General features: G+C 31.8%; 1 long non-coding RNA gene across 2 annotated transcripts; it reads left to right on the forward strand.

Moving 5' to 3' along the window:
* Nucleotides 1-317: 317 nt before the first annotated feature.
* On the forward strand, nt 318-2,698 carry LOC112491266 (uncharacterized). 2 transcript variants are annotated; one of them, XR_009634774.1, is made up of 3 exons: nt 318-1,127; nt 1,610-2,046; nt 2,251-2,698. It is a non-coding gene; the product is annotated as an uncharacterized LOC112491266 (long non-coding RNA). The 2 variants fall into 2 exon arrangements; XR_007238273.2 differs by having other exon boundaries at nt 318-823; nt 982-2,046.
* Nucleotides 2,699-7,971: the final 5,273 nt, after the last annotated feature.

Below are 7,971 nucleotides of genomic sequence, written 5' to 3' on the forward strand. Positions count from 1 at the left end.
ATATGGGACTGTGGAGGATAGAGAAAATAAAAAACTTGAAGACAAATATTTATTGCAAAGGCAACTAATAGTGATTGATTGGTCAGAGCAAACACTAATGGGAAGCCTTCAATTGGCAAGCAGGCATTTAATGTTTACAGTAGTGATTCAAATCAAATATTAGGTGCAATTATATCATTAAAAGAGTTTTTTCATAATTGTTATTGGATGTACGAATACAGATGAAGTAGCTTCTAGTGAAATGGTGGCAGCAGTTAAAAGGGGCTTAGCTGACTTGGGATTTGAAAGACGTCCAAAGTTATGTCAATCTAGAATATTGGGCCAATGGGAAAAGAAAAAAGAGAAATTTGGTCCAATACCCACTATTTTGGTCCACTATTTTGGTCTGTAACAAAATCTATCCTCTCTTACAAAATTTTTTTTATCTACCCCTCTCTTTCTATTTAACCCTTAATGAAAACAAAAAAATCATCCACATGTTCTTTCAGAGTTTAGATTACGGGAGAGATCACCATATCATTGAAGTCGCCAGTTTGATCATTACAAACCGTAGTCTTACTCCGTAAGACCGACCCCAACACCATGATAAGAGAAATTGCACTCCTAACTATGTTTTCCATATAGGTATAGCCACAACTTTATATTTGAAAGCCTATTCCTATTGATTCTCTCTCTCTTTTCCCAAATCAAACTCTTCTGGAAAGTTCCATTAAGAATCTGATGGCTAACGGTGGCCAAAGCCATTCCTGGAGTTCCAGCGACGTCTCTGAGTCTTTGGATGATGAAGTTGCCCGTAGAGATGTCAATGCCAACGCTTTTTTGGGTGGTTAAATCAATTAATTAATTTCTCTTTTAATTAGTTCTCATTCTTTTTCCTAATATATCTTTTTTAATTTACATTATGTGAAAGAGATAATTTAATTTAATTTTTATTTTTCTCGCATTTTTTTGTTTGGTTGGATATTATGTATTCTGGAATAGTATTGAGAGGAATTTGAGTGGAGGTAGCTTAGCTGAAGACACATCAACGGCTGGAAAATCGGATTCGAGTTCGAGCAAGCACAGTAAGGCAGGGAAGCTTGTACACAATCACACATTGTCTATATTAGCCACCAGACCTTTTAATGGTAAATTCCCTTTCAAAAAGAAGGTTGTTCATTCCAAAACGTTCCTACTTTCATTTTATTTATTTATTTCTTTTTTGCTTTTATATTATTGCAATGGTTAAATTTCAAGTGTTTTTAACTCAAAAAAAAAAAAAAAAAAAAGGATTTTTCAAGAGAGAGAGGGAGCTAATTGATCAACTAGCTAGAATAATAGGCCAGGATGATGGTGGTTAAGCTCCAGTTTGGAAGATGGCACCATAAATCTTTAAGAGTGTTTTTATAGTATCTGTTATTGTTAAAAATTGAAATTGTTTACTTTGATAAGTCCGCTCCAATCGAAATTTTTCTATCACTTCATTGTAAATTATTTACAATGCAGTCCAAGCCTTTAAAAATTGATTTTGTGTGTAATTATTATTATTATTATTATTACTATTATTATTAATATTATTTTGGCTTTTAAGGATTGGATTTACAAAATTTTATTAACAAATTTTGTGAAGCTTAAGCTGTTAAAGCAAGTTGGTACTGTTAAAGATGATGGGACAATAGAGGCTAATGATACTGGGGATATTAAACCGAGTTTTAATTTTGGAACTGGAATTGGTTATGATCAAACTGTTGATGAAGCTATGTGATCTCAAGGTAGTTGTGGAAGAAAGGGCACTAATGTCTGAAAGAGGCTGTATCTTCCTAGGTAGTCGGCATACTTTTCCTTTGGTTTTTCATTTCCCTTATTTTTTTATTTTTTCGTTGAGATTGCTCTTTATTATTCAATATTAACTATTGGTTGCAGTATATGACCTTTTCCTCTTGGGGTTTGTAAATGTTGATCTGATTATACTATGTAGTTGAGGCAATTCAAATATCATTTCAACAGATATTCATACCATATCATTTACGTCAAGGGATATTCGAAAGAACAAAACAAAATTAAGAGGTATAAATGTGATTTTTGGCTGCTTCAAGGTTAAAAGTATTTATTGGAAAGAAAATTCCATTTGTCAAATATTATTTAATTATATGTTTGTCTTCGTATTATTAAATTTCTTTTTGATTTTCAAGTGTTTTATTTTGGGAGTTGCAAATAAGACTCACTCTATCCTGGTGTATAACGTATCTTCTAATTCCTTGTGATATGCAGGGGTAAATTTTTGTTAAGTTTAGAAGGTGGTGGAAGGGTGAAAATATATTTAAGAAGGCATACATTCTTATTCCAATACATGACGATTAACTCTTATTGGTAGAAGGGTGAAAATATATTTAAGAAGGCATACATTCTTATTCCAATACATGAAGAGTAGTTCTTATTTAACATTCTTCTTCCAATATTATAATTCTTCTTTTATTTTTGGTGAGATTTTTTTATTTGCAAATTATATTACTTTCTATTTCTCATGTTCCAACCTGTATCAGTTGAAACATTTAAATTGAACTAGAAGAATTAGGTCTGGCATATAATTAGACCTTACATCTTAGATTGATTGATAGTAAGAATATTTTGTTTTGTAAAGAAGAAATTTATCTGGAAGTAACATACTGTATTGTGCAAATTATGAATTAGTCAAGAGATAGGAGCCAAAGTTAGAGAATAGTAATTGATATTTCAGGTTCTGGTTGGGCACTTCTGTATCAACTGTCAATACAATTTCAGGTCAGATTGAAGCTGATTAATGTTCTCGTCCTTCTAAAGCATCTGTTACACAACATGCAGTAAAGTCATAAAAAACATAAGGATGGTACAAATTGCTGCAAGTTCATTAATTAAGAGTACAAAGTAATCAACAAATTGCTGCAAGTTCATTAATTAAGAGTGCAAAATAAGGATGGTGCAAATTGCTGCAAGTTCATTAATTAAGAGTACAAAGTAATTCCATTGTAGAAACTCATAAGAGCCCATTTGTGGCAGTAAAATTCCAGAGATAATATGCAAACTAAATACTATACTTCTAGCAAAGCAACCAATGAACATGTACCCTCCCACAGACATTCTTTTACCTTTCCTCTCCACCCTTTCATGCTCCCAATTATATTTAGGTTAGAAAGCCATAAAATAGTAAATCAATAACGAAATAAAAGTATTCTCTTGAAAACTATTTCATATGTATGTAAGACAAACTTTACGCCATCAGTAATAAATTAACAATGTAACATAAAAGTGCAAGACAATTAATTAGCATGGACATTGATTTCTTGTCTATAGCTGAAACCAAAATTACTTGCAGTTCATGATCCTTCAACTTGTGATTGACACATGAAAGGTTGTCCATCGCATTTTGAAGTTGATATAGGATGACGTCATTACCTCTAACCACTATTGCAAGCTCAGCTTGCAACTGCTCAACTTCCTACACTTTAGAATAACTATGAGCCCAACTACTCAACTTCTCTCTCAATAGACTTGTTAGTCAAGTTTCTGCTTTAAGCTCATAACTTATGACATCCTATAAAGGTGCAAAAAAAGTATCAACCCTAGATTCAATGATGTGTATGGAGTATGGTGCAACTTAAAACAACCTACAGAAGCTAATTATTTTCAGAAAAATAAAATAAATTTAAGAATACAAGTTGTAGAAACATATTTCACGGCAACTCACCTTTGGAATGATGATTTGGTTCGTTTGATCCTTTAGCGTCCATGCACTCAGCTTGATATTTTGAAGCAATCAGATTCAACTTGTTCTACAACAAAGAAAACATCATTTGCAAACTCCTAATTATGCTTTCAGTTCAACTCTTTAATCCCTGCACTTTCATCTCATATTCAACAAGGAAAAAACCATCTAAACCATGATTATTGACTGCCAAGCCCTGCTTAATTTCCAGAAATTGTCCTGCTTTCCTTTTGACAAATTTTGAATGTAGCTATGAGCTCTCATTCAACATTGATAATCCTTGATTTTGCAAGCAGCAAACCGGAGTCCACAAGTAAAGGAAGCTCCAAAAGCATGGCTCCCAACAATCCAAAAATCCACATGAAAGAAAGGAGATGCCATGCCTAGCCATCTTTCACCACGAAATCTTTTTCTGAAGCTTTGAGCTTTTTGAGCATGCAAATTTTAAGTTGTATGTAAAATAAGGAGGTTCATATCATTTACTAGATTTGTTTAAGATCCATAATTTAACTTTATTTGTATGCACATGATGAAGAAACAATCATGATTACAAATAACCATAATTACTGATGAGCCATCGATAATTTACATTTGTTTAGTTTTCTCACTTTTTCCAAACTTTTTACAAATTCTTTTGTTCAGGATCATTAATAAAGTTATATTTAGCATGTTCTTGGTGGAAACATACATTATCAAAGTTGTCAAATTAAATTTTGGTGAATTGTTTTGAAATAATTGAATAAATGTAAATTACTGATGGCCCAGTAATTACCGATGAAAGTCGTCGGCAATTTTTCCAACAATGAAATGGAGACCCATATTGGATTACCAACAGTTTTCATCGGTAATTACTGATGGACCATCGGTAATTTACATTTTTTCAATTTTATCACATTTTCTAAACTTTTTGTGGATTTTTTTGTTCAAGATCATTAATAAAGTTATATTTTACATGTTCTGGTGGACACATATATTACTGAAGTTGTCAAATTGAATTGTGGTGATTTGCTTTGAAAAAATTAGACAAATGTAAATTACCTACAGCTCATCGGTAATACCAATGAAACCGTCGGTAATTTTTCAGCAAGTAAATGGAGACCTATATAGATTACCGACAGTTTGCATCGGTAATTACCGATGGGCCATCGGTAATCAACTTTGTTTGTAATTTTCTCAAGTTTTCCAAACTTTTTGTGAATGCTTTTATTCACCATCATTAATAAAGTTATATTTAGCATATTCTTGGTGGAAATATACATTACCGACATTGGCGGATTGAATTGTGGTGAATTGCTTTGAAAAGTAGAACAAATGGAAATTTCAAAATTTCACAATTTTTTACATCAAATCAAAGCAATTCAATCTGACAACTTCAATACTGTGTTTCCACTAAAGACATGCTAAATCTAACTTTATTAATGATCCTCAACTAAAGAATCCAACAAAACATCGGAAAAAAGTGGGAAAATTGGAAAAAAAAAATATGATTATTGATGCCGACGATTTCATCGGTAATTACCGAAACCCCGTTGGTAATTAACGTTTGCATATTTTTTCAATCCAAAAACTTCAATAATGTGTGTTTCCATCAAGACCATGCTAAGTCTAACATTATTAATGATCCTCAATAAAAGAATCTAAAAACAATTTAGGAAAAGTTTGGAAAATTTCAAATAAAAGTGATTACCGATGGGTCATCGGTAATTACCGATAAGACCGTTGGTAATCCATATATGGTTGCTAGAAAAATTACCAACGAATTCATCGGTAATTACAATTTTTACAAGTTTTTCAAATGAAATCAAAACAATTCAACTCGACAACTACGATAATGTGTGTTTCCACTAAAGACATGCTAAATCTAACTTTATTAATGATCCTCAACTAAAGATTCCAACAAAACATCGGTAAAAAGTGGGAAAATTTGAAAAAAAAAAATATGATTACCGATGGTGCATCGGTAATTAGCGTTGCCGATGGTTTCATCAATAATTATCGAAACCCCATTGGTAATCAACATATGCATATTATTTCAATCCAAAAACTTTGGTAATGTGTGTTTCCACCAAGTACATACTAAATCTAACATTGTTAATGATCCTCAACAAAAGAATCCAGAAACAATTTCAAAAAAGTTTGGAAAACTTCAAATAAAAATGATTATTGATGGGTCATCGGTAATTACCTATACGACCGTCAGTAATCTATATATGGTTGCTGGAAAAATTATCCATGGATTCATCGGTAATTATAGAAACACCATTTGTAATTACAATTTTTACAAGTTTTTCAAACGAAATCAAAACAATTCAACTCGACAACTACAATAATGTGTGTTTCCACCAAGGACATGCTAAATCTAATTTTATTAATGATTCTCAACCAAAGAATCCAAGAAAACATCAGAAAAAAATGGAAAATTGGAGAAAAATATGATTATCAATGCCGACGGTTTCATTGGTAATTATCAAAACCCCTTTGGTAATCAACATTTGCATATTTTTTCAATCCAAAAACTTCGATAATGTGTGTTTCCAACAAGAACATGCTAAATCTAACATTGTTAATGATCCTCAACAAAAGAATCCAAAAACAGTTACAGAAAAGTATGGAAAATTTCAAATAAAAGTGTTACCGATGGGTCATCGGTAATTACCGATAAGACCATTGGTAATCCATATATGGTTGCTGGAAAAATTACCAACGAATTCCTCGGTAATTACAATTTTTACAAGTTTTTCAAACCAAATCAAAACAATTCAACCCGACAACTACGATAATGAGTGTTTCCACCAAGGACATGCTATATCTAACTTTATTAATGATCCTTAATTGAAGAATCCAACAAAACATCGAAAAAAGTTGGGAAACTTGGAAAAAAATATGATTACCAATGTTAACGGTTTCATAGGTAATTATCGAAACCCCATTGGTAATCACCATTTTCATATTTTTTCAATCCAAAAACTTCAATAATGTGTGTTTCCACCAAGGATATGCTAAATCTAACATTGTTAATGATCCTTAAAAAAAAGAACCCAAAAACAATTTCTGAAAAATTTGGTAAATTCTAAATAAAAATGATTACCAATGGGTCATCGATAATTACGGATAAGACTATCGGTAATCCATATATGGTTGCTGATTAAACTAGAAGTCAAACCAAATTAAACTTGGATATTTATTATTAAGCCAACTAAACTTCTCAATACTTCATAGCAAAGGTGCAATCTTTCTACCTGAAGATAGATGAAACTAAATAAATGGTAATAACTACAGACCACAAAGTCTTGACTCAATGTCTCAAAAGGCCAATAAAAATTTATTTTTTCACACTACGAGGAGCTTTAGGTCAATAATATTTATTAAAGTTAGAGAGATCTGTTGGAAGCAAAATTTGGAATTTAGCATTATAATTAAATAAGAGAAAGAATACAATAGAATATATAGCTTTCTTTTGAGACATTGAGCTTTCCTTTAAGAAGGTAACTTTGACATACAAAAGGTTGTATAAAAGTCAAAGTTGCTCAAACATACATCATGTGCTACAGGTAGTTAATGCTTTGAAAACAAAATAAAAATGTTTGCGAAGTGAATGTGAATGAGCATCTATAATGTGTGTTTCCAGTCAACCAACAAAACTCAAATATACAAAAGATACCATATGATTACTCTCACAATAAGTTTTCAGTATGAATTGGGCACTTAATTCCAATATTATAGGTGAAGCAGCACCAGAAAAGGGTAACTTGCTCTAAATAAATATATGTTTAACAATTGCATCAGCAATTTTTATTTTTTTTTTCGCCTAGAATGAGTAAACTAATCCATAGTAGAAACCAAAGCGCAAAGCAAGGTAGAAAGCAACAGTAAGCAACCATGAATCACTATAAACTGCAACTAGTGACAACCAATCCTTCTTTTTGCATCCCATCCCTAGCGTGATTTATACCTAAGGTTGATTCTGGATGCTCAGGAGGCACCTCCTCAATAGGTAGATTAACTTCCTATGTCTCATTTGGAAGCCCATAGAGACAAATTCTCCTTCTCTATAAGCACAAGAAATAAGAGAATACTTAATTAATCATACAAACTTTTAACTCTAAGACAGAACATTCTATACCCTAAAAATAATATAGTATCACTACTTGCAGCAATATGTCAGTGCTCTATACTGAAGCTTACCATAAAAATACATATACCTCTCCAACTTCGACAATAATTACATGAGGTGCAAATGCTATTCCAAT

Source organism: Ziziphus jujuba, chromosome 11, assembly GCF_031755915.1.
Source record: "Ziziphus jujuba cultivar Dongzao chromosome 11, ASM3175591v1".
Lineage (NCBI taxonomy): Eukaryota > Viridiplantae > Streptophyta > Magnoliopsida > Rosales > Rhamnaceae > Ziziphus > Ziziphus jujuba.